The sequence below is a fragment of the Mastigoproctus giganteus genome, chromosome 10 (assembly GCF_048544385.1).
Source record: "Mastigoproctus giganteus isolate SK-2022 chromosome 10, ASM4854438v1, whole genome shotgun sequence".
Taxonomy (NCBI): domain Eukaryota; kingdom Metazoa; phylum Arthropoda; class Arachnida; order Uropygi; family Thelyphonidae; genus Mastigoproctus; species Mastigoproctus giganteus.
In genome coordinates, this window is record NC_143584.1 from 34,025,621 (window position 1) to 34,049,691 (window position 24,071).

The window sequence follows — 24,071 nt, forward strand, 5'->3', positions numbered from 1 at the left end:
ATATTATGATGCAGTAACAAAGAAACTGGATGCAAAAAATAATTTTGATATCATATACTTAGATTTCAGAAAAGCTTTAGATAGTTGCACATAAAAGACTGCTGTACAAATTGGAGCCGTATGGTATTAAGGGAAGGTACTACTAGGGATAAAGGAATGGTTGAGTGGAAGAAGACAGAGTTTGCTATCAATGTAGGCTGCTCTTCCTGTACTAATGTTATTAGTGGAGTCCCCCAGAGTTCGGTGCTGGGCCCATTGTTGTTTTCAATGTTTATTAATGATACTGATGACAGTACATCAGGCTAAATGTCTAAATTTCCAGATGATACAAAAGTTACCTGGTAGTTAATGACAGTAATAAGGGTATCCTGCTGCGACGAGATCTAGAAAAATTAGTTAGATGTGCTGAGAAATGGCAATTGAAGTTTACTGACAAATGCAAAGTACTACAAATGGGTACTGGTAATCCCAGAGTAATGTATCAACTGTGTGGTACTACATTTAGGATAGAGGAAAATGAAAAGATAAGGGGTAATTGTATAATCTGATATGAAGTTCTCCAAGCAATACAGACACACAACCAGAACAGCTCATGGGGTTTTGTCAATGATATACAGGAATTTTGCTAGGAGGAATGAGGTGATTATCCCATTGTATAAGGCAATGGTCAGGCCACATCTCAAGTACTACATACAGGTCTGGAGGCCTCATTTTAGAAAGGATGTAGAGCTGCTGGAACAAGTACAGAGAAGGCAATGAGATTGGTGAGTGGAACAACAGGGTGCTTTTACCATGAAAGGCTTCAGTTCTGCAAACTGCAGCATGCACCTGTGAGGTGATATGATTGAGGTGTTTAAGGCTTTGAATGGATTGAGCAAGCTCATTGCTGATGGGATTCTACCTCTTGCTCAAACCACACTTATAAAGCAGCACAAATTCAAATTGAGAAAGGACAATTGCAGAACAGATGTGCGTAAGTTTGCCTTCGGTCAATGGGTGGGTGATTGTTGGAACAAGCTTCCACCTTTGTTGTGGAAGTGGATAGGTTTAATAAATTCAAGGAAGAACTATATAAAAGTATTGGAGGTGATGCATAGGTGAAATGGGATTTTTTTTTTTGCTGATGCTGTATAAGCTTGCTTTCTTGCATCATTTGCCACTATACTAATACTAAATAACATTGATCCATTTAATGGATAAATGGGGCAAGTAACTCAGCTGATAATTTTTAGGGGGAAATTTCAATCACTGTGGCCTGTACATACAGGCAGAAAGAATCTACTTTGCAGAGACAGGATACATTTGAACAAAGGTGGTGCAAAAGTTTTGCTGCTATCATTGAGGAAATACCTTAAGGGTTCAGGGAAGTTGCTAGTTTGGGGGAGGGAGGCACAGGTAATATAGATACGTGTTTATCTGATGATAGGGGTCAAAACAATGCTTGCACATGCATATCTCGAGTTCTTGTTTGTTGCCACAATGGTCGATATTAGCAAAATGGTCTCATATTAGTGATATTTTTAAGTGAGCAGGAAGCTAATTCTAGGGAAATAGGCTTAAATAACTTCAAAGGGTGTATCAAAAAAAAAACAGGCTTAACTGTGTATACAGTAATGTCAGGAGTATCATCATTAAAATCAGTCGATCTGAATGCCTGGTTAGGAAAGTAATTCTGGGGTGCATCCAAAAACTAAATGGGATGCCATCTGGAAATGGAGGATGATGACATTTATTTTCATATGTACAATGTATTTAGGTAGGCCAGAGAAAATAGAAGTGGTGGTGGGGGCCATGCTTCTTATCAACAGTAGGTTGAGTGCAATAAATGCCAAATTCAGAAATTATGTATGCTAGTATATATAATTTACTAAACTTTTGCTAAGTGTAAATTAGATAGAAGCAAAGATATAATGAAAGTAGGGGTTATCTACATACCAAAGACTGTGAAGATGATGATAAAAACCTGTACAGGCAAATGGAGTGGGCAGGCAAGTATGAATGTCTTATTATGGTTGCCAATATTTCAATTGGCCTCTAATTAAATGGAGTAAATGGGAGGGCTACTCACTATGGGGAACAAAAATTTTTAAATCAACTGGATGATTGCTATTTGTATCAGCATGTTAAGGAAAGTACCAGGGAAAAGAATATTCCACACATGACCACAACCTATGAACTAGATGATGTCATAGGGCTGGCATAGAGGAACCATTAGACAGTGATCACAGAGTTCACAAAGGAATAGGTTTTAATTTCAGGAGAGGCGATTATGACAGCTTAAGGCACTACACGACCTCTATCAACTTGGAATAGAGCTCACAAAGCATGAACACATTAGAATTATGGTATACCCTTAAAAGCTATAGTCACAGTAACCTTGAATGTGTATATACCATTAAGGAAGTACAGCACAAGGTGGATTTCAGCACAGAAAAGTCAGAGAGCAAGAAAAAGTTCAGTAGCTTATAACAGCTATAAACTGATCTATAATAGTACCAAAGAAAATATTACGGTGGCAAGCATAGATTACGAGAAATCACTGGCTAATAGAGAACAAAGAGCATAGACAAGGAGTTTTTCACATAGGTGAATAGAAAGGTGTGAAGAATAAATCAGATTGGATATTTGTGCAATGAGTGTGAGTGTGTGTGTATTCTCGGATAACCAAGCTGACATTGCAGATAAATTAAACAGGTACTCTGCACTGATTTTTGCAGAAGACTCTTCATGGTAATTAGAAACAGTGTGAGTAACGCTGGAAAGCATGAAATTAGCAATAATAGAATTTCAGAAGATTATTCATTAGAAAATATCTTTTGAGCCTAAAGGTGAGTGAGGCTCCTAGAGTTGATGGCATATACCCTGTAATTTTGAGGGAGATAGCAGAAAACTACATTGTACCATTAAGATTAATTTTGAGGATGTCACTAGACTTCTGAAGAAGAAGCCATATGATCAAAATGCAATCTTCTATTGTATATAAAGATGAAATGGGACTATTTTTTTTTTTTTTTTTTTTTTGCTAATACTGTGTAAGCTTACTTTCTTAAATCATTTGCCACTATTAATACTAATACTTATACTAACTGCCCAGTCCTTTGAAAGAGTTCCATGGCAGCATGATATATGAAATTTTGTATAAAAAAAAAAAAAATTCAATGATTTTACATATATATTAAAAAAAAACTATTAACTAATTATACCTTAAAAAGTAACTATTACAACTAAGAACATGAAATTTAACATTTGCAAGGTTGATGATAGTGAGGATTTTTATAAAACAAATTATAGCAAAATATTAATACATAGCCCTGAAAAGCTGTTTTTAAAAAATCATTTAAAAAAATCCTTTTAAACATGATGCTTCAATTCCAAGAAATTCAATTACTGATCAATGAAAAAAAAATCAACGAGAATTATCTACTTATGGCTGCACTATAAAGCTTCAAATGACACCCAAAATCAGATTTAAAAATTATTTTTTTAACAATATAAAAATGATATTTCACACTTACAATTCCATATAGTATTGCTTATAACAAAAAAAAAAAAAAAAATTTAGCAAGAAACATTCAACAATGACCATGTTGTGAGCATTTATATTCCCAATGCGACCAGACGTATCTCTCTTTAAATTAAATAATAAACTTCCTGAAGTCATATTGTGAGAAATGACTTTCCCCATCGAGAACAATTATCAAGTATGTTTGGAGTTCATTAACACTGCGTAACATGCCCTTTACTGTTAGAGGCAGGAATACTTGATTCTCACAATATTACTTTGAAAGACTATAAGAAAGAGATAACGTTAATTTAAAAAATCCTATTAATTTCTTTATTTGAAAAATTTATATACTAGATACACAATCATTACGACTATTCTGTATGGTGTAATATACACTGTCCAGTCAAAATATTATTAGCATTAGCATTAGTAGAGGCATTTGATGCAAGAAAGCAAGCTTATGCAGCATCAGCCAAAAAAAAAAAAAAAAAAAAAACCCACTTCCACTTCACCCCTCTGTTCGTTCAAAATACCTGTCCAGCTGAGCCTTAAACTTATTTAGGCTATCAACCTCCACCACAAGGGATGGAAGTCTGTTCCACCAACCAACCACCCGCTGGCTAAAGGCAAATTTCCGCACGTCTATCCTACATCTGTCTTTCCTCAATTTGAATTTATGCCCTCTCAGGTGATTTTTCTGAGCTAGAGGAAGAATCCCATCAGCATTGAGCATGCTTAAACCATTCAAGGCTTTATACACCTCTATCAGATCACCTCGCTGGTGCCTAGTCTCCAGACACTGTAATTTGCAAAACTTAAGCCTTTCTTCGTAAGAGCACCCCTTTGTTCCATTCACTAATCTTATTGCCCTTCTCTGTACTCGTTCCAGCAGCTCTACATCCTTCTTGAAATGAGGCCTCCAGACCTGTATACAGTACTCTAGGTGTGGCCTGACCATCGCCTTATACAATGGAATAATCACCTCCTTATCCCTGCTGGAAAAATTCCTGTATATCATTGACAATACTCCATGAGCTACTCTTGCAGCCCGTCTGCACTGCTCAGAGAACTTCATATCTGCCTGCACAACCACCCCCAAGTCCCTTTCATTCTCTACCACTGTCAGTGTAGTACCACAGAGTTGATACGTTGCTCTGGGGTTGCTGTTTCCCATGTGTAGTACTTTACATTTTTCAATATTAAACTTCATTTGCCACCTCTCAGCCCATCTGCTCAACCTTTCCAGATCCTGTTGCAGCAGCATAGTGTCAGTAGTGTCCTTGACAACCCTGCCAACCTTTGTATCGTCTGCAAACTTGGACATTAAGCCCGATATACCATCATCAATATCATTTATAAATACAGAAAACAATAATGGACCCAACACTGAGCCCTGAGGGACTCCACTAATAACATCAGTCCACGATGAGCAGTGTCCATTGATTACCACTCTCTGTCTTCTCCCCCTCAACCACCCCTTTATCCATAGCAGCAATTTGCCTCCAATGTCACACTGCTCCAATTTGTGTAGCAGTCTTCAATGTGCAACAGTATCAAAAGCCTTTCTAAGATCCAAGTATATAATATCAAAGTTATTCCCTGCATCCAGTTCTTTCGTGACTGCATCATAGTATCCAATCAAGTTGGTCAGGCAAGACTTCCCCTTAACAAAACCATGCTGTGTCTGAGCTATAACTGAAGTCTTGTCTAAATGATCCTGCAGTGCTTCTTTAACCAGTGCCTCCATTAATTTTCCTGGAACAGAAGTTAAGCTCACAGGTCTATAATTACTTGTGTCAGCCTTTGATCCTCCTTTGTGAATTGGGGTCACATTTGCACATTTCCAGTCTATGGTTACCTCCTCTGAGTCCAAGGAAGCTCTCATAATTATGGCTAAGGGTTTGCTTACTTCCTTTGCTGCCTCCTTTAATATAACTGGATAGATCCCATCCACCCCGGGTGCCTTTCTTGTGTTTATCGTCAACAGTTTCTCCTCCACTTTACTCCCAGTTATTTCAAGATTCTGTAGCTTACTGCTAGAGTTGAATACACCTCTGGCATTCCCCTCGCTGAATAACTCCTCATGTGTGAATGTCGATGCAAAATATTCATTTAGTTTGTTGGCTACCTGAGCAGGATCATCAACACTTGACCCATCAATATCAAGTGGACCAATCTGATTCATCCCCTTCCTTCTAGAGTTTACATAAGTAAAGAACTCTTTGCTGTTTTTCTTTGCATCCCTTGCCAAGGATTTCTCGTAATCTGCCTTCGCCTGCCTAACCTCCTTTGTAACTTGGTTGCATATCAACTATCATAGGCTTCTGTGTCGTGTGTTAATTTGTATGTATCCCATGCATTTTTCTTCTCTGCCATATGCCTCATTAGTTCATCTGACATCCATTTTGGCCTAAACCTTGAACAATATTTCTTAGTTGGTTATGTAAAGCCTAGTAGCTTCCAAGATAAGTTCTTTGAATGCTTCCCATTTTGAATTTGCTGTTGGTAACATCATCAGTTGGTCCCACTGTATAGAATTTAAATACTGTCTCAGTCCATCGTAGTCGCCTTTACGGCGCCTCCGTAGCCAGGTGGGAAGGAGCAGCAGTGCATAGCACATGCTTCTTGATTAGACCGGGGTTCGAGCCCGTCACCACCAGATGCGGAAAGGTCAGGGAATGACCATCGCAGAGCAATATGGCCTTAGTTGCTAATGCTCCTAAAAACCAAATAACAAACAAACAAACAGTCGCCTTTACGGAAGCAATAACCCTTCCCTTTACCCCTAATGGTAGTTACCTCTTTCAGTAAATCCCACTTCAGCACACTGTGATCACTGCCACCTAGTGGTTCATTTATCTGCAGATTCTTAATGCATGAAGAATCACTGCTGATAATCAAATCAAGAGTATTACTCCCTCTAGTTGCCTCCCGAACATGCTGATGTAGAAAACAATCATCCAATAAATCCACAAAAGCCCTGCTAGTGTGTGAGTAACCAGCCCCCAAATTCCAGTCAATATCTGTGAAATTAAAATCTCCCATTATAAGACACTCTGATTTACTGGCCCACTCTATTTCCCTGTACAGTTCCTTATTATACTCATCAGAGTCATTAGGCCTATAGCACACTCCTACTCTCAATTTTGATCTCCCAATGTTTATGTCACACCAAACTGACTCCACACTGCACTGTCCAGCGATGTCGACTGGCTTCACTTCCTTGGTTTTTATGTGTTTCTTAACTAATAGCATAACCCCTCCCCCCTTCCTATCCTGTCTATCCTTTCTGTAGACGTTGTACTCCCCAAATTGCAGTTCTGCATCCCTTATATCTGTGTGACACCACGTCTCTGATATCCCAACAATATCTGCCTTCGATGTTTTGAGCAATACCTCAAATTCATCAAATTTATTTACTAAACTCCTAGCATTGGTGTACACGCAAGTATACCTGCACCTGTTTCTATTCTTAGCTACCCTAACACAACCCATGTGTTTACTTGTACCGCAATGGCTCCCAGCAGTCTCTGAAATACCATGCATCTTGTTTTTCAGGCTTCTGCTCATTCTAATAGAAGCAGTGCAAGAATCTCTTTCACCTCTGCCAGTGGCTACTGTCAATCTATTGGTCTTTGTTTCCCCCCAAGCTAGCAGTTTTCCGACCCACCTAACACTGCCTCGATAGCATCAGCAAATATTCTTGCACCCTTTCTATTTAAGTGTATCCCATCCCTGTAGAAGCAATCTCTCCTGTTAACAAGTACAGTCCAGGCTGAAAAAAATTCTACCCCTTGAGCCTTGCACAATCTTTCCAGGGCCGAATTGATCGACAAGGCTATCATCATATGCTCCCTCCTATCGTGTCTGGGCAGAATTGCAGACACTTTCAAATTCAACCCTAATTCTCGGCTTTTGTTCAACAGTGACCTGTACTTGTTAAGTAATTCTGCCGGTCTCCTACTCTTAATATTATTAGTGCCAACGTGTACAACTATATCACCTTTTGTGCCCTTAAAAGATTATATTCGCTCTACAACGTCATCAACCTTTGCCCCTGGCAGACATACCCTGGTCCTGTTCCACCTATCCTTTTTACAAAGCATGTTCCCCGTTTCCCTGACAATAGAGTCACCAACAACTACTAGTTCCTTCGGGACCAGCGCATTCTGCCTTAGGGGTTGTCTCTGTGTCACGCGATGCCCAAGTGCAAGCTCTGGCGTTGATGTGGGCAGCTGAGAGCTTGATGGGCCCCTCAATTTAGTTTCTTCGAGGGCATCCACCCTGTCCTTCAAGCTCTCATATAGGCCCACAAGAACGCCGAGTTGTTGCCTGATATCGATACACTCCTTGCATCGCGCACACACAAAGCCATCCCCCTTGGCAGTATCATGTCCCGTACCCGATTGCTCTGCAAACATCAAGCAAACAGTGCATTTTATAAGGCTGTGAGTCAGAGGACAACTGCCCCCCTGAGTTCTGCTCTGAGCCACAGCACTTCCATTAGCTTGAGCCTTTTGCTTTGCTGCTCTGGTCTGAGTCATGATTCTATTAATTTATTAATTAATTATGTTATGTTATTAATTATATTACGTTTGTAATCTAAGTCGTTATATGTATTTATTTAAACGTACAATTTAACTGCTAACGAAGTTCAACTAACACTATCTAGTACAGTATATAACCTACGGTATATCTAGTACGGTATCACAATGGCGGGAAAGTTACTAACAGTAGCGGTAGTTACGAACGGTAGTTACGAACACGTGGAAACCCTTACCGATACTTTTACAAGGCCGAGTAAAGAATAAATACACCAAATTAATCAAAAAATCACAAAATAATGTTATACTACTAAATTTAAATCAAAAGTTTTAGAAAAACAATAATTTCAAATCAATAAATAAGAAAAATCCACTTAGCGGCTTTGAACACGACCGTCACTAGTAGCCTCGTCAGCAGACATTTTCAATGTCTGCAATCAGCTGTTCCTCCTGGCACATGACATGGTGAGAACCAATAAATGTAACACTGCAGGTTTGTAGCACGAGGTCCATATAAAGTACTTGACTGACATGGGAAAGGGATATCACCTGATGGACTTCAAAAGAGACAGAGAGATGATTGTTGGGTACCAGTTAAAGAGAGGCAGTATTATGGAAACTGAAAACATTGTGGGCTGTTTGCAGAATGCTATAGTTAAAGTGTTCCAAAAGTGGACAGATAGTGGATGCAGCAGTTGCTATGCAGATGGCAGGCACCTGTCTTCGTCGATGATCATAGTGAATATAGGCTGTACCACTTTGTGCAAGCTGATAGACAGAAATTGGTGGAACAGCCAACTATAGATCTTAGCATATAGTCTGCTAAAAAACAGAGTACATGCTAAAAACATTTTTAGCATGTACTCTGTTATGTCTTTACACAAATATGCATCCATTCAATTGCAGACAATGAATGAACACCATAAAAGGAAAAGAACTTATTCTGAAGTTATTTTATCCAGTTTAGTATTTTCCATAAGAAGAAAAGGTAAAATATTTTGAATATTTTTAGTATTTTAGTATTTTTTGTTATTTTCCACATGAAGAAAAGGTAAAATTTTACCCTAAAGGGTTGTTATAATGGATCCACAGCCTGAGTAATATAAAAATATATGTAATATAAAAAATAAAATTTTTAAAAAATATAAAATATTATAAGTTATACTAAAGGCAAGTAAAATGGACCCTCACAAACAGTGGTGTTTCCAAGACCAAGATCCAACAAACTTCCTTACAGGCAATATGGAGTAGGCACCCAATCAAGGTACTCATGTTTGCGGCCGCCAATTACCACACCTAAAGTTTACATCTGAACAGCATCACTGGTGACTGGAAAAAAATTTGCCTTTTTCAATGAATTACATTTCTTGCTATGCTGTATGGCCAGCAGTTGGAGGGTACAGCGAAAAACTGAAGAGAGGAACCATTCCGATGTCTGGTGCAACAGAAACAGACAGGTTTCAACAGTGTTTTGGTATGGGGATGCTCTGGGAATCTCTTGGAGCTCTCATATCCCTAGACTGCACTGTGAATGTTAAAAACTACCTATCCATTGTGGCTGATCAGGTACACCCACTCATGGTGACTGTCTTCGTGGATGCCACTGGCATGTTTCAGCAAGATAATGCACCCTACCATATTGCCAGTACTGTTCAAGAGTGGTTCACCAAATACAAAATTGACTTCCATGAGCTACCTTGACCACTGAATTTGCTGGATATGAATCCCACAGACCACCTCTGGGATTACATGACAGATCTGGCATCAGGATTCTCCACCAAGGACTACTGCAGATCACCAAGATGCAATCTGGCAATATGGTACAACATATCTCCTGCTACCTAGAGATGCCTTGCACAGTCTATGACTCACAGTGTGGCAGAGGTACTGGTGGCAAGAGGAGGACATACCCACTATTAGATAGATGGTCATAATGTTTTGACTGGGCAGCGTATAAACTAAATTCCAAACTACAATTAACATGCCAAAGGTGCACCTGCATACAGTACCACCTTTGGCTGTAATGACAGCAAAAAATCCTGTTATCCAGACCTTCAAACTCCATTAGATTTGTTGACTGATAAGGCCTATTTCAGATATGTCATTCTAGATAAACCCACAAATTCTCAATGGGATTTGTGGTGGCCATGAGAACTATGACAGATGCAGCATATCTATGGAGTACTCTGCATACCATTCTCAACTCCTCATATGTTTCATACATATCCTCCAGAATTTAACTTACAGTGTTATATGATACTGAAATCTGGACATTAGCAGCATCTGCTTCCCTTTTTTTTTGGTCTAATACATTCTGGAGAGGATGGGCTTTTTAAATGCCCAAACATGGTCAAGGTCTCATATTACATAGTAAAGATATGACAGTTGCTGCTCTCTCTTTCTCTCATCTTCCACTGAGGAAGAGAATTGACCACATTTTGTTTGGTGGCTAAGCTTAAGTGGTTTGCTGGGTGAATTGACAATCATGTATTCTGGGATGTATGTCGGTGGAGGGTCCCACAACCTCAACTTAGGAACATCTGGTCCTATTAGTGGTCAGGAAACCATCTTGAACTTGAGTATAGGGTTCTCCCAGTATGACTGCTTTTAAGAGACCTCCAGTTTGGTGAATTGCCAATCATGTATTCTGGGATGTATGTCAGTGGAGGGTCCCACAACCTCAACTTAGGAACATCCGGTCCTATTAGTGGTCAGGAAACCATATTGAACTTGGGTGCAGGTTTCTCCCAGCATGATTGCTTTTAAGAGACCTCCAGTTTGGAAGTAATAACAAAAAAAAATCTGTGAATGTACCCAGTAAAAGGAAGTCCTTTTTTTTTTTTTTTTTTTTTTATGAAAACCCCAAACAAGAGAAGTATTAGAACCTACAGTACTTAGTACCATGCTCGGGTTGGAGGTTGAGAAGACGAGAGATGATATTTGTTGACATTAGACTTGAACTTCTGTAGATTGTAATTTTCAGGAAATACATATGAAGGAAGGTTGTTCCAGAAAATGGCAGTAGAAAGAATAAATGAGAAAGATGAAAAGTTGGTTCTGTGAGTTTGAAGTTGGACAGTAAATGGATGTTGGCTGGTGGTGGCACGTGTTCGGACTGTTTTGAAAGAGAAAGTAGGAATTATAGAAGCCAATTCAGAGGAACAGTGCCCATGGAAGTATCTGTAGAAAAGGCATGCAGCAGAAACAGCACATCTAGGAGACAGCAAGTGGTGAGATTCTGTTAGAAAGGAGTGATTAATTAATCTAACTGCCCTCTTCTGAATGGAATCTAGAAGCCTGAGAGAGGTTTTGGAGACACCGCCCCAAATGTGTGAACAATATTCCATGGTAGGGCAGATTTGTGATTTGTACAGAGTGAACAGCTGATTGGAAGAAAAGTAACGTCGAGAGTGAAAGAGAAAACCAAGTTTTTTAGATGCAGAAGAAGCAATATTTGTAATATGCTTGTGCCAAGAGAGATTAGAAGTTAGGGTAATCTTCAAAAGAGATATAACAACTTGCCTAGAAATTGGAGTGTGACCAAAGGTAAGCATAGGAGCAGAAGAATCCTTCTTGCAAGATATCAGACAAGACTGAGTTTTAGAAGGATTTAAATCAACTAAGTTGTCTGTGCCCCACTGGAGAATTACCTGTAGATCGGCATTTAAGGCATTGATAGCAGATATTTGAGAAGTTGAAGCTGATTGAGCAGGGCAAGGTTTCTCAAAATGGAAAGTGGAATGCGATGTGCTATCATCGGCAAAACTCTGGATAGCATTTGCAGTCATTGGAATAAGGTCATTAATATAAAAGAGGAAAAGAGTGGGGGAAAGAACTGAACCTTGGGGGACACCAGCATTAGTGGAGAAGTAAAAAGACAGAGAGCCATCTACCATCACCCTCGATGAGCAATCAGAGAGAAAACTGGATAACCAATTACAAAAAACAGTTGGCAAACCATAAGACGTAAGCTTATTTAGAAAACCTTTATACCAAACAAGATCGAAAGCCTTTGAGATATCAAGAGCAACTGCTTGTGTTTCACTGAACTTTTCCATTGAATTTGTCCATAAATGGGTAACATAAGCCAGAATATCACCTGTGGATCAACACTGAAGGAATCCATATTGGCGATCGTTGATCAGATGGAAGGGTTCTAGGTAGTTTAAGAGTTAGTGGTTAACTGATTTCTCCATTACTCTAGAAAGAGTAGAAGTAATTTCAATGGAATGATAATTGGATGGGAGGGATTTGCCACCCTTTTTGGGAACTGGCTGGATAGGAGAAAATTCCAAGCAGAAGGAAAAACACCTTTGGAATAAGAAAGTGAAAAAAGGCGGCAAAGAACAGGAGCACAGGTTTTGAGAACAAGTGGAGAAATACTATCAGGACCTGGAGCTGTCTTAGCATCAAGATTCGTCACAATCATTCTGACACCCTTTTGATGAAAGACCACAGGAGGCATTGAATGGACTGTGTTGGGAATAGTGGGAGGTGTTTTACCAAGATCATTAATACATGAGTTGGAAGAAAAATGGGATGCTAGCAGGTCAGCTTTATCCTTGGCTGAAGTTACAACAGAACCATCTGGTTCTGACAGAGGTGTGAGCAGAGATGGGCAAAAGTTGAGGCAAATAGCTTTGGCAAGAGACCAGAATGCTCGGCTACCATTAGAGCAAGAAGCAAGTTTCCTACTCATAGCCTGTTCAAAATCTAGTTTGGACTGATTAAAAACTGCTTTGCAATTGTTGCGAGCTTTGGTGTAGGCAGAAAATGAAACTGAAGAACTGGAAACAAGCCAATTACGATATGTAACATTCTTCTCTTGAACAGCCTTAGCACAATTATTGGAAAACCAAGGTTTAGATAAAGGACGAGATTTTAGGGTGGAGTATGGAATAAACGATTCCATTGATACAAGAATAATTTAACTGAAACAATCTGAACAAACGTTGACATCAGAAGTTTTGAAACAGTAATCCGACCAAGGAAAAGAAGAAAAGAAATCTCGCAGGTCATCCCATTTTGCATTCTTGTAATGCCAAACAACACTAGGTTGGGAATAGCCATGAGATAAAGGCTCCATTGGAGAAGATTGGTTGGTTGGTTGGTTTAGTCTTTAATGGCGCATTGGCAACTAAGGCCATAATGCGCCAAGTCAACCATTGGAGAAGAGACAATCACTAAGTTGTGATCTGAGGTGCGTAATGGACCACTCACTTCAACCGTGTACTTAGAAGAGTTGTTTGTGAGAAAAAGATCAAGCGTGTTGCCTGAATGGTTAGGATTGTTAGGTATTCTTGCAGGTAAATGAACAATCTGTGCAAGGTCATTAGTAATTGCAAAAGCCTCAGCATCTCAACCAGCTGGGTCAGTGTCACTAGAAAACAGAAGCCAGCTGGAGTTGTGAACATTAAAATCAACCAAGGAAAATTACCTCACTGTTAGGAAAGTTGGACTAAAGTCAAGTTGCAAAGAGAGGAAGTCAAAGAGTTCCAAGTGATTAGTGGAGTTGGGAGAACGGTGGAGACAACAGATGAATTTGACACAATGAGGTAGAGAGATTTTAAGCAAGAGAAGATCGAAAAGAGGAGATTCCAAATTACCAAGTCTCTGACAGGGAATATCGGAACGGACATATGCACAAGTACCACCATTGAGGTGAAAGGAATCATACAGCGAATAATTTGGGCAACTGAGATGAGCAGTAGTTGAACCAACCGATAACTGAGATTCTGTCAGAAAAAGTACATGGGGTTTGGCAGACTGCAAGTGGAAATGGACATCGTTGAGATTAGAATTGAGACCATGTATATTTGTGAAATGAACTAGGAAGTGTTTGGGTGGTTTAGATCTTTTCACAGATAGGCTTACTCTATTAGGTTGACAATTCATGGTGTATTCAATAGTAAGAAAAAGTGAGGAGGGGGACATACTGTATGAAGAAATGGAATTTTTGGATATGGCATATACATGGTAAGAATATACCCAAATCCTTGACATAACGTGGCCTTGACAATGCTCCCAGCATGCACACTACTCAGACTCCCTCCAGTCACTATCTGGCAGAGTAGAGGTAGCAAGATTATACACTAGCTGATTCGGAAGCCTCCTAAAGAGTTACCAATAGGTTTGGTCCGGTGTAATAACTAGCGGCCAGCCTGCGAACACGGTTTTAGAGCTGTACCCTCGAAATGTAAGGAAGATTGTATCTTGCCCTGATGTTCATCATAACCTCAAAAGTCATCAGTCATACTGCATGATGGAAGAGATCGGGAAGGATTGACCGGAACTTAGCTCTGGAGACTAAACATGGGTTCCACCACATCAAGCCTCCAATAATCAAAGGGGCAGTACTGCACCGGTTGATGAGTCATCTACCACCTAGTATTGCCTGGTAACACAGAGGGGTGGCATTCCTCCATGTGGTGTGGGTGCCACACCATGCTAGAGCTAATACTTTGTTAATCACACACTATGCTTCTGTATCACTGGACATCCATAAAATTTATTGTATATTATTGTAATTCTATTATTTATACTTTTATTTTACTGTTATTCCTATGAAAATTTGTTCACATATTCACTGTACTGAAACTTTTTTGGCAAAAAAAACACACCTTCAATCATTAGCTGAACTGACCTCTGTACTGAAAGAAATGGGCCAAAATATTTCCTTCCTATTTCAAAAACTGGTCTTAAGTCTATCGACAAGGATATGGTGTATGATTAAAGCCAAAGGTGGGCTGACACCTTTTATCTATAAGAGATTCTTTGAAATATATAGTTGCTACTCTTTTTTTTTTTTTTTTTTTTTGTTAGTTGTTGGCACATCGTGGCTTCTGTGGCCATAGTGCACCTCCGAAAGTTTTTGCATTTTACTCTGATCCCAGCCCACAAACCTGCAACATTCGGCTTGTCAGGCAGGCACTTTACTCACCTAGCTAGCCCAGTTGGCTTGCTACTCTTAGCAGGGTGTGTGTGTGTAACTTAAATATATAATGGAATAAATAGTAAATGAAATTCCAAAAAGTTTGAAAATACAAAGAAATTAGATACTTACTAAACACTATTGCCATCAAGCAACAAAACAAAATGTAACCACAATATAAATATAAATATTAAGTGGAAAGAGAGTAACAGTGAAAACTGTGGAGGACATAAGATGAAAAAGAAGCATCAATAGCTGAACTGTGGCTCATAATAAGTTTAGAAGATATATAAAGTCAGTCCAATGCAGCTGAAAATTAATATAATATCAATAAAAATAAATATAAGTGGTGCTGAAGAGACTGGACATGTCCAAAACAATGAAACATCACTTACGAGTCCAAAAGTATAAACCAAGGAAGCAAAATTATTATGTGAAAAGCCAAGGGAAAGAGCAGCAACATTAAAGCACAGAAAGTAGTCATTATAAACATAGGTGGAGAGGGGGAAGCGGAAAATAAAGATTAAGCAACAGCATTACACAGAGCAATGGCAGAACTGAGGATTTTTAATAAGCTGCCTCATGTGCTTTGTCTGGAAAAATCATAGTATCAAAATACTATGATTTTTCAGTCATTCTCACTATGATACAATAAAAACAGCTTTACTTTGATGTCAGCAGTGCATTACACTTATTAATAATGGCAAACAATATTTTGCAGCTTTAAAAACACAATTTTTTTCCTCCTCAAGTGTAATGTATGTATGTGAGGGCATCTTCCAGAATTATCCTGTATCATCCAGACTGATCACTGTGTTACCACTTTACCCCCACACAGCAGGAGAACCCACGGCTGTTTCTGAAGCTGCACTAGCAACTTCTGCAGTCAATTTTATATTATGCAGCCCCACACAAACCTTTATCACTTAAGCTAGCAGTGTCCTAACTTTTCTCGTACAGGAATCATATCCAAAGTTAAATCTCTTTGGCGGGCCACATTGAGTGATTCGAGAAAAATTGGTGTGTTACATTTTCCATATCTTATTACATGTAAAAGGAAGTTTCTGTTTTCATGTTACTGTTCTTTTATTTTCAGGCTACATATAAAAAATACAAATTCTCAACACTTATATGTGTAATAAACCTATGTCAGTGATTTATTTTTTAGATTTTATTAAAATTATAAAAATATGACTTACATTTGTTTTAAAAAAAAAAAATTTACTTTTTTTTTTTTTTAAATGCCTTACTTCTGCTTTTAAATGCTCACTTTAGAAAATTTACAACCTAAAATGGATCACTGCTTTTCAATATTAAGGTGAATAAATAAATATAGTGATACACCTAAAACTTAACATTTAATTAGATGATTGCTGCTCGATAATTTTAGATAAATGTTCAAAATTTGGCTGAAAATTTGTGATGTGTTGGAATCTGCATGCTTCGAAGTCACAATTTTTTTATGGTCTCAAACAAGCACAAATTCAATAGCACAGAAACTAACCCAAGGATCTCCCAACAAAATACAGTGGATCTCCGCTTAGATATAAAGCACAAATTTAACTTGATTACCTTAAATCGGAAGAATATTTTCCAGTTAGCAACGGCTTAACTGATATGTACTGTAATATGTACATACTAACTAACTGATATTTCTGTTCGCTGACCGAACAGTAAAAATGATCAGCAATTAATAACAAAGAACACGGCTCGCACAAGTAGCAACAAACATGATACGCCAAGTCAGATACAGACTAATGAGTTACAGAAAATTTATTTATGTTTTTTATATGATTGAATATTTCATGGAAAGAGAAACACATTTCACCATAATACCGTGAAAACCCACAGAATTCCAGCTATCGGTACTATAGCAAATGCAAGAAGATTGAGTTTACTACCCGTTTATAATTGATTACACTAACAGAAAAGACCAACAAACCTGAAACTGCAAATTGTTTTTATTGGTTTTCAGTAGTGACCTCTAGAAATGTGCTTTAAAAAAATATCACAAAGGCTATAATGACTAGTGAGTCAACAACAGGCATTCACAAAAAGGAATAGAAATGTTGAAAATTACATCTAATATAATAGCAGGGTTTTCCCAGCAAAAAAAGCTCAAAAATACCCTGTTATGCGAGATTTCCTGCAATTCTCAAACCGTGTTAGAGTGAAACCATGTTGTAAAAGTACCGTGTTATACGGGGATTACCTGTACTTATGTTTGAACCATGTTTTGGCTTGAAGATCACTAATTTCAAGTTGCAAGCTGGGATTACAGTTTTCAGTCACAGAAATAAATGGATTCTCAAACAAGCTTATGTCTTTTTCATAGGATCTTATGTCAGCAAATCGACTTCCAAAAATCATCAAAAATTAATTGTAATAATGAGAGGCAACAATTCTTTGGAAATATGTGTTTCTCTATTAACTCAGTACAATGTTCAAAGTATACTAAAATTGTTTTATTCAATTTGGGATTTAAATAATAAAAACTTATTCTGAAATGGTTTGATGTCACAATACAAATCGAAGACCAATTTTCCTTTCCCTTGTTCAAAGTATACTAAAATTGTTTTATTCAATTTGGGATTTAAATAATAAAAACTTATTCTGAAATGGTTTGATGTCACAATACAAATCGAAGACCAATTTTCCTTTCCCTTGTAGTTTTAAATTAAGAGCATTTAAAAGACTAGAAATGTCTAAGAATTGCAAGATCAAGCAGACACTCCATATTTGATAGTTATTTTCTAACTGTATTTAGCAAATATATGACGCACTGGACTAAGCGTACATGTTTGATACAGCCAAGTTGGACACTTGCATGCCTGTACACGCAGTGGCGCAACTCTCTAAAGTGCTGTTTTTGTTCACTTTTCGCACAGGCCATATAAAAATTACTCGCAGGCCGGACACCACTGGTTTAAGCCATCCCGAACTTGTACTAAATGGATCAAAATTACGACACTACCCATCACCTTCTCCTATATGAGTTTTCATATTCAGAGAGATATATCAGTAATAGTACAGGCAAATGATGCAAGAAAGCAAGTTTTTATACCACTAAAAAAAAAAAAAAAAAAAAAAAAACACACTCCACCCATCCTTACCCTCCAAGAATTTGTCTTGTTCTTCATTAAATTTATTCAAACCATTCACTTCCACACAATGGATGGAATCCTATTCCAACAATCAACCACTCACTGATTGAAAGCAAACTTCCACAAATGTATCCTGCATCCATCCTTCCTCAACTTAAATTTATGCCCAATCGTGTGTGTGTGTGTAGTCTCAGCAAGAGGAAGAATGTCATTCACATTCAGCTTAATCCATCCAAGCTTCCATTCACATCCAGCTTAATCCATACTCAAATCCATTCAAGGCCTTAAACACCTCAATCAGATTACCTCACAGGTGCCTAGTCTCCAGATGCTGCAATTTGCAAAATTCTAGGTAAAAGGTTTGCAATTTCTAGGTAAAAACACCCTTCTCTGCACCCATTCCAGCAGATCTAATCATTTTTAAAGTGAGGTCTCCAGACCTGTATAAAATACTCTAGATGCAGCCTAACCATGGCCTTGTACAAAGGGATAATCACCTCCTCATACCTACTAGTAAAGTTTCTGTATATCATTAACCCAAGGACTCACATCTGGAGAGTATGGGCCAGCTCAGGTTACTCCTGAGCTGGTTATCATCATTCATCTCTTTCTTGCTTTCTTGATGATTCTCTACTTCTGACTCTCTCTCTCTCTCTCTCTCTCTCTCTCTCTCTCTCTCTCTCTCTCTCTCTCTCTCTCTCACTCACACATGGCGCCTCCGTAGCCAGGTGGGAAGGAGCAGCAGTGCGTAGCACACGCTTCTTGATTAAACCGGGGTTCGAGCCCGTTACCACCAAATACGGAGGATGCGGAAAGGTCAGGGAATGACCACCGCATATCCCCGGAGCAATATGGCCTTAGTTGCTAATGCTCCTAAAAACCAAATAACAAACAAACATCACACACACACACACACACACACACACACACACACACACACACACACACACACACACACACACACACACACACACACACAGGGTAACGTGAGATTTTTTTTTTTTTTTTCGGCTGGTGCAGCATAAGCCTCAGGCTTCCTTGCACCATATGGATAATAATAATAATAACTGAATGAGTTGTGCTGGCAGCATGGCTGACTGATCAGAGAATTTCATATCTCACTCCACAATTACCCCAAGATGTTTTGCATTTTCTACTAACCCGAGTGCATTTCTACTGACAAGTTACTCTGAGATTACTATTATCCATATACAGTACCTTGCATTTGTCAATGTTAAACTTCAGCTGCAATGCCCATAGACCTAATGTTTCTAAATCTTGTTGCAGTAGCACACTGTCATTAACCAGCATGCCAACCTTTGTATCATCTGCAAACTTAGACATTAAGCTTGATATTCCTTTATCATATCATTGATAAATATTGAAAACAATAATGAGCCCAACGCTGAACCCTGCAGAATTCCACTAATGACATTATTATTTCTCTTATATTATTTCTCCCTGATTGGGGGTTCCACTTTGTGATGGATACTGCTACCAAGTACACAGGATGGTTGTTGTTATGTCTGGTGTTACTGTTGGTCGAGGAACTCTGACTATCCTACAGGTGTTCAGGATTGCGACTTTCTGGAGTTACTTGTAGGTGTTCGCTGGGAGACCTATTGCTGTTAGGCTGTAATGTAGGGTCTTTGGCACCATACCTGTGGTTGACACGTTGATCAGAATGGTCACTACTTGTTGCATATGCTACATCTCTTTGATCTCCATTAGATTCGTTTACTTCCTGATTTTTTTCCCCTATGGGTTTTCTGCAGGTTGCCAGTGTTGGGTTACTGCTATGTCAATCAGATAGGTAGCCTTTTCCTTCTTGTCCACAAGGGTTATGTCCAGTCTGTTGTGCGGGATTATCCTATCTGTTATTATGGTGCGGTCCCAGTACAGCTCGTGGGTTGGGTCTCTAGTACTGCCTGGGGTTCGTACTTGTAATATGGTACACTTTCTTCGATCAACTGGTATTTCCTTGCTAGCTTCTGATGTATTATCCTGGCTACCTGGTCGTGACTATGAGTGTACTCAGTCTGGGTGATCACCTTGCATTCCGCGGTGATGTGTTGGATCGTTTCTGAGGCCAGGTGGCATCGTCAACATGTGTCATTGAACATTCCAGGCTCCTTGGCAATGTATTTTCTATAGTTCCTGGTGTTGACGACCTGGTCTTGGATGATGAGCATGAATCCTTCAGTCTTGGGGAAGAACATCCCGCTCGTGAGCCATGCATTGGAAGCAATTTTATCTATGTGATCTTGATGGATATCATTGTAGTGTCTGCCATGGAGTGTCTTCTCTGCCCATCTTTCTAGCTTCGTTTCTTGTGCCGTCTGGGTGGGAGGGGCTCTTCACTTAGGTTGAGTGGGGTATACCGCTTGTCTATATGATTAGACCGGGGTTCTAGCCCGTCACCACCAAATACAGAGGATGCGGAAAGGTCAGGGAATGACCACCGCATATCCCGGAGCAATATGGCCTTAGTTGCTAATGCTCCTTAAAACCAAAATAACAAACAAAAATAACAAACCGCTTGTCTATCTTCCTTATGGCCTGGTGCAGTGCTGCTGTGTGTTTCTGGAGGTAATCCTTCAGGTTATCTATCGCTGTCTTCTGTTGCTCAATGAGGTCTAACAGGCCCCTTCCTCCTTCTTCCAGGGCAATTGTTAGTCTCTCCGCGGCAGATTTCGGGTGTTGTTGGCGGCTCTTGATCATAATTGTCCTTGTCTTTCTCATGAAATCCTTCAGCTCAGGTGTTAGTCCAATCTATGACCCTGAATGAATATGTTAGCACTAGGACTGCATAGGTGTTTATGGCTTTAACTGTGTTCCCTCCATTCAGCTTTGCTTTCAGCAGGCTTCTGAGTCTCTGATGGTATTATTCAGTCAGGCGGTCCTGAATTTCCTTGTGCTGTAACTGCCGAGCCTGCATCATCACCAAGTATTTGTAGGTCTCTCCCTCTGCCATGGCTTCGATCTCTTTACCACTCTGCAGCTGGTAGTTTCGGTTGGCTAATTTTCCCTGGTGCAATCCGTGGGTCTTGCATTTGTCCAGACCAAATTCCATCCTAATATCATTGCTGAATTCTTCGGTGATCTGCAGTAGTTGCTGAAGGTGCTTCTCGGTTCCTGAGTAGAGCTTGATGTCATCCATGTACATCAGGTGGGTGAGGGTGTACAGGTTCTTCCTTACTTCTTTGAGGTTATATCCATACTTGCTACTGTTGGGCATGGTAGATAGCAGGTTAAGTGCTAGACAGAACCACATTGGGCTCAGGACATCTCCCTGAAAGATTCCTCTCCTGATGAGGATTGGCCTGGTTGTGATGTTTTCGACCTTAATGATGGTACCCCATTTCGCCATCGTTTCTCCTAGGAAGTTTGTCACTATCGGATTGACTTTGTAGATGTTCAGTGCCTCTATTAGCCAGCTATGAGGCACGGAGTCGAATGCCTTGCGGTAATCAGTGTAGGGTGTGTACATGTTGGGGTGCCACTTCTTGTAGGCTTGCTCCATAACCACAGCATCTATGGTTAATTGCTCCTTGCATCCTTTGCTCAGCCACGTGCATTCTTTCTGCTGTTCGGCCATTATGCTCTGGCTCTTCAAGTGGTCTGATATCTTCCTGGTTATGCAGCTGGTCAGGATCTTGTACATTGTTGGGAGGCAGGTGATTGGCCTATATTTTGCCGGGAATATAGGCCAATCACCTGACCAGCTGCATTATTGTTATTATTATTATTATCTATATGGTGCAAGGAAGCCTGAAGCTTATGCTGCACCAGCCAAAAAGAAAAAATTAAAAAAAAAAAAATTTCTGAATTACCCTGAGAGAGAGAGAGAGAGAGAGAGAGAGAGAGAGAGAGAGAGAGAGAGAAGAAGTAGAAGGGAATCACCAAGAAAGAGAAGAATGATGATATCCAGCTCAGGACCCTGGGTGTGCCAAGCCCATACTCACCAGATGTGAGCCCCTTGGTCCACGAAGTGCAGTGCTAACTGATAACTACTCTCTGTCTTCTTCCAAATAACCATCCCTTTATCTACAATATTAATGTGTCCTTAGGGATTTGTTTCCCTTCTCCAATGGACTTCGACAGGGTAGTGTATTGTCATCACTACTTTTTTGTTATTGTCGTGGACAATATCCTTGTAGCGGTGGATGATAAAAAAAGTGGAACAGCTGTGCTTGCATATGATGTTGTCCTCTGGGCAAACAAGGAGGAAGAACTTTCAAGAGAAACTAACACATTGGGAAAGTGTAGTCAGTGAGTATGGCCTTAAGATAAGTAGCCAAAAAAGCAAAGAGATGGTGATGGACAGAAGGGGGAGAAGTGAGTGTAAAAGGAATAAAATTAGGGAATGAAATGTTGGAAGTAGTGGACAATTTTAAGTACCTGGAGAGTGTATTAACAAAAGAATGGCACGCTAGATATGGAAATAACAAGGAAAATAGAAGCTAGTCAGAGTTTCTTCTGTAACATTAACAGCCTGTTATAGGGTAAGAAAGTTCCAATAAAATGTAAAAATCTGATAAATAGGGCATATTTTGTCCCTATTTTGACCTATGCTGCTGTGATGTGGAGGATGAATAAAAAAAGATACCAGCAGAATCCAAGTAATGGAAATGAAGGTGTTAAGGACTATGCTAGCTAAAACTAGAAGAGACAAAATTGGAAATATCGACATTAGAATGAACTTGGGAATAGAAAGTTTGAGGGAGAAAATGACTGCATCACGTTTGCAATGGTTTAGACACATGAAGAGAATGAACTTGAACAGAATACCGGGAGAAAATGACTGAATCACGTTTGCAATGGTTTGGACACATGAGGAGAATGAACTCGAACAGAATACCAAAAAGAATGTTTGAGATGAAAATGGACAAGAGGAGGCTGAGAAGAAGAAACCAGAAAAGACAGAGAGGTCAGATTAGGGAAGATGTGGAAACAAAGAGAATTGAGTGGGAGAGAATAACAAAAGATAAGATTTGGGAAGATAGAAAAAGATGGAAGATTTTGAGTCACCTGACCTGACCCAACCCAAGGTTGGAACAGCGAAGAAGATACAGATGAGTTGTACAATCCCATGTTTATACAACTGGACCATTAAATGATATTTCACACATTTTGGACATTGTCAGAATGTTCAGGGGCCACCTCAATTTGTTTTTATTGGTATTGTACTAATTTTCAATTGCTTTGGACCTATTGTATATTTCTAAATTTCTGTGGTTAAGCAATTAGAGCTTTGTTCTTGTCTTACATTTCCACAGTCTCACTATTCTTCCATGGATAGGCTGCGGCCTAGGGAGTGGCCTTTAGCATTAATGGAATCTTAAATGTATGTATGAATATTCTTTTTTTTTTATTCAAAATGTGCTTTACAGTTTCACTATTCATGCCTTCTGCTTAGTATTCTTATTTTTATATATGTATCTATCATATATAACCCATCATATAATGATGGAAAAAAGGCATATTTTGCCTTTAAGGTTTTTTTTTTTTTTTTTTAAGTTTTTTTGGGGGGAGGGGGGAAGCATCCCCAGTTCCTTTGTTATTTTTCACAGCCTTAGCCAGTGTATACACTGTCACACAACCCATCATATCTACTGAAGGACCAATGACATGGTGTTAGTGTAAATTTCAATATTTTTCTCTGAAATTTCTGTTTGTCATTGCCTGCTCAGACTCTGACACTGCAAACAATGCTGTTTTCACTCTTTGGATAGTTGCTTTCCTTAAAGGATTAATTACTCTCTTCACTGATACTTTGAAATTATATTATCACATGAAATTATATTAAAAAATTTTAAAAAAATCGCATAAGCAAACCATAGAAATATGCTGAATAGCTGAAGACAAACAATCAAACACAAATACATATAATCACTAATGCTTTTAAAAATACTAATAAAATATTGCCATTCACACTATACTTACAATAAACTCACCTCAATCTATACTGAGACCACTGAAATCTA

General features: G+C 39.0%; 1 protein-coding gene across 5 annotated transcripts in view; it reads right to left on the minus strand.

The window, feature by feature from the left end:
• Positions 1 to 24,071, minus strand: part of Vinc (vinculin) — a 336,038-nt gene that overhangs the window by 60,116 nt on the left and 251,851 nt on the right. The gene's annotated exons all lie outside the window — the stretch shown is intronic.